The following is a 3,551-nucleotide window of genomic DNA, read 5'->3' as shown; positions in this document are numbered from 1 at the left end:
GTCGCTAGTCTCGTCAAACTTCGGCCGGCTGGCTATCCACGCATGGTGGCGAAGGCTGCACGTACTTAGAAGGCGGCTCGTTGTCATCCCATCCTCATCGCCACTGAAGAATTTTCACCATACACACCGGTGGATGGGCCCCGACAAAGCTTATTTCTTTGATGCGTGTTATTATAGGCGTAGATATGTTAGTGCAATGTGGTTCGTACCTCGGGATGGTCTCCGAAGTTGTTCTTCCCTCCAGCTACGTGCGGAATAAGATGCAGCCGGTTACTGCCAGACAAGATAGACGATTTTATTTACATAGCAGGTTATCAGGAGTCTCTCTCCCAAAAGCACACTGAAGCCACATTTTATACATTTTCAATTCCCCAGGTACCTATCTGGGGAAACTTGGTTGTTCGAACATCGCCAATCACATTCCTTGACGAAACCCGCCCACAAAAGGGCGGAACATCACCCTCTCGCCGATCCTCCCACCGTGACAAAAAGGCGGGACATTCACACTCTCGCCGGTCCTCCCACGCACAGATGGTCGATTTGTGTATTTTGTTCACCCATCGTTCCGTGGAATTAGGAGTCCTTTGGCGGCAACTAAGGTGATATACACATTCTCGCTGTCAAGTCGGAGCCGTTCCGCACCATGATGGACTCCCTTTCGTTGTCGGTCCGCTGTCGGTTTTGAACGAACTTGAGAATCCAAACAGACGCGTTTCCGCCGACAACCGATTTAGGGGCCTCCGTCCCCTGGTTGCGCCGCCACGCTTCCCCCCCGCAGCAGCCGCCGACAAAGGCTGCCGCAAAGGTTAGCCAGCAGTGTCTCTCGGCCGTGAAGGAGGGGGCGACGGCCGTTTCTCGACCTCGAAGGAGAGGGTACGGAGCCACCGGCGGGCGCACGTGTGCGCGACCAACACACTTCCCAGAACGGGACGCCGCAAGCAAACGCGTACACAAATACACACACACTCAGCGTGCTGAAACCGGCCGTTATTCACGTAACCCAGTCCCGCTGGCGCCAACTGTCGTCGCTGCAGACGGCGCGTCGAGCCCAACAGGCGTTGTGCGAAACGGTTAGAGAAGGAGTGTGAGGAGGAGGACAGCGGGACAGCGGCAATAACTGTTGCCGTAAGTGTGAGGAGGAGGAGAGAGGGGATAACTGTTGCCGCAAGCTGGCGTGACTTCATTCCGATATAGCACCTGCTACCACTTGGGCGCCTCCAAGATAGCATTCTAATTTGCGGATAGCCCAAACAATGTAAGCGCACAATTTTTCCGACGCGCTGTACGCCATCTCTCGAGAGCTCAGTTTACGGCTGAGGTAGAGCACGGGATGTTCATTGCCGCTGTCATCCCTCGGGCAGAGAATGGCACCTAGCCCTGGATCACTAGCATCAGACTAAACTGTGAATTATCAGTCGTAATCAGGAGCTCGCAATATCGGGCGGCTAGTCAGTGCTGCTTTCAAGTTTAAAAAGGACGCTTCCTTCTTTTCGTTCCAGACTACATTTGCCGGATATGTCCTGCGGAGGCTGAATAATCACGGATGCAGTGATTGCAATATCCGGTCAGCCCTAAGATAATCGTAATGTCCGTCTTTGTTCTAGGCCACAGGTAGTCTGCTCACGCCGAGGTCGTAACCGCACTGGTTTCCAGAAACCTTGGCCTACGTTTTCGCCCAAATAGTCCACTGTGCTCCTTGCGAGGCAACACTTCTCGGCCTTTACAGTGAGCTCAGCTTGACGAAAACGGCTTAGCACTGCTCTCAGATACAATAAATGGTCCGGCCATAGAACTGAAAAAATAGCCATGTCGTACAAGTAAGAAGCACATACCTTTGGGCTATGACGTAATATCCTGCGTCAGCGCACCATCTGTCACACTGACTAAAAAGGAAATAATGTTTTTGGGAGCAGCCACGTGATGTCGGCAGGGCTATCAGTTTGACGTCATGCAGCAAGGTGTATAAAATTGTGCTTGTGTATCAATAAACCTTCAGTTGAAAGTAAGCGCTCGTGTTGTCCAAGTCTCTTCTCTGTCCGTGTTTTTTAGCGCTTGTACGTGTCTGGTACAAGTAAGACACCGCAAATGCTTCACAGCCCTTTAGAACCTTATGCATGAGACGGGAGAAACAAAATGGAGCATTTCTGAGCCCCAAGCTCATCATTGTTTGCTGATACCTTCCTGTTGGAGTGACGAACGTTGCGCGTCTGCTGGTGCGCTCAGTAAGCGGAACTTGCCGGTACCTTTGAGTAAGGTCTAGCGTAGTTACATTGGCTGCTAGACTGGCCTGTTCCACTCTCTCCTCGATATTGACGATAGGGTACATTTCATCCTTGGTGAGGAAATTTAACTTTCGGTAGTCTACTACAGGAAATGAGTCTTTACTCGGAGCTTCCACCAAGATGATAGGCGAAGCATATTCGCTTTTGGAATGTTTGATTACTCTCAATTCCAGCATGCGTTTTACCTCCCTGTAAAGGATATCTCTCTGCCTAGGAAAGGCTCGATAACACCTTGACCGCACTGGCTCCTGGGAAGTTAACTTGATGTCGTGCTCAGTTAAATAAGTTCTGCTCTGCCTGTCTACGGAACACTCATCAAACTCTGCTCTCAGTTAGCTGAGATCAGACAACAGATTCTTTTACTTCTCCTCTCTCCTTAGTCCTCGCGAGGAGTTCCTGCGCGTTGATTACCTCTCCGCTTAGATAAGGTTGTCTTCCATCTCCTCAGGAAGGTTCAGCGTTATATTTACCGCAGCTTGGCAACTACTTCAGCAGGCCCTTCCTACTGTACTTCGAACCTATTTTGGTACACATAGTGTGGATGGGTGCTTGATTTCCGACCTGTCTCTTCCGACAGTCTCTTCCGGGGCGCCGTTTCATGAGTGCAAAAACTTTGACGTGAATAATTGGTAAACGCAAACTTCCCTTCATGATGGTGGAATAAGCCAGAGGAGAAGTTTTGTGTTTAGGTTGTGACAACATGATGTATTCTGTTTAAAATGTGGTAACGTAGCTTTGTGGGCTGCGGAAAAGCGTTTCTGAGGTTATAGAGGTTGTAATTTAAGCATGTCGCTCTGCTCCTTTATTTTTAAGCAGCTTAATTCATTTCGTACGAAAGAAATCTGTACCAGGATGAGAGTCGCTAGGCACTGACAATGAATTTGACAGCAGTAAAAGAAGTGCTTTGGCAACCAGCAAGTGCGTCAGCAGGAGGAGTCAATGTGCCTGGTAGGTCATGGGTTAACGGTGCAACCAGTGGTATGATGGCAAATCCAGTGTGTTGTCATGCTTACACGAGTAATTTTGCTGTGTTGTTTAAATAGGTGACCTGAGAAGTATATTTGACTTCCCAAAATTATGAAAGCTGATCAGAACAATGCGTTGTATGGTACACCAGTTTGCTGGTGGTATATCAGTTGGCCTTACCTGACGCCACATTGAAACTTCGGATAGGACAAAAGAGCCCTATGGAGCTTGCAAAACTATGCTAGGAACAAAGATGACGTAAAAGAACAAAGAACACCACCGCACAGAGTAGCCTTTCTTGCT

Source organism: Amblyomma mixtum, chromosome 10, assembly GCF_055824585.1.
Source record: "Amblyomma mixtum isolate Tamu chromosome 10, ASM5582458v1, whole genome shotgun sequence".
NCBI lineage: Eukaryota > Metazoa > Arthropoda > Arachnida > Ixodida > Ixodidae > Amblyomma > Amblyomma mixtum.
The sequence above is the reverse complement of the archived record's forward strand: the minus strand, read 5'-3'. Positions refer to the sequence as shown.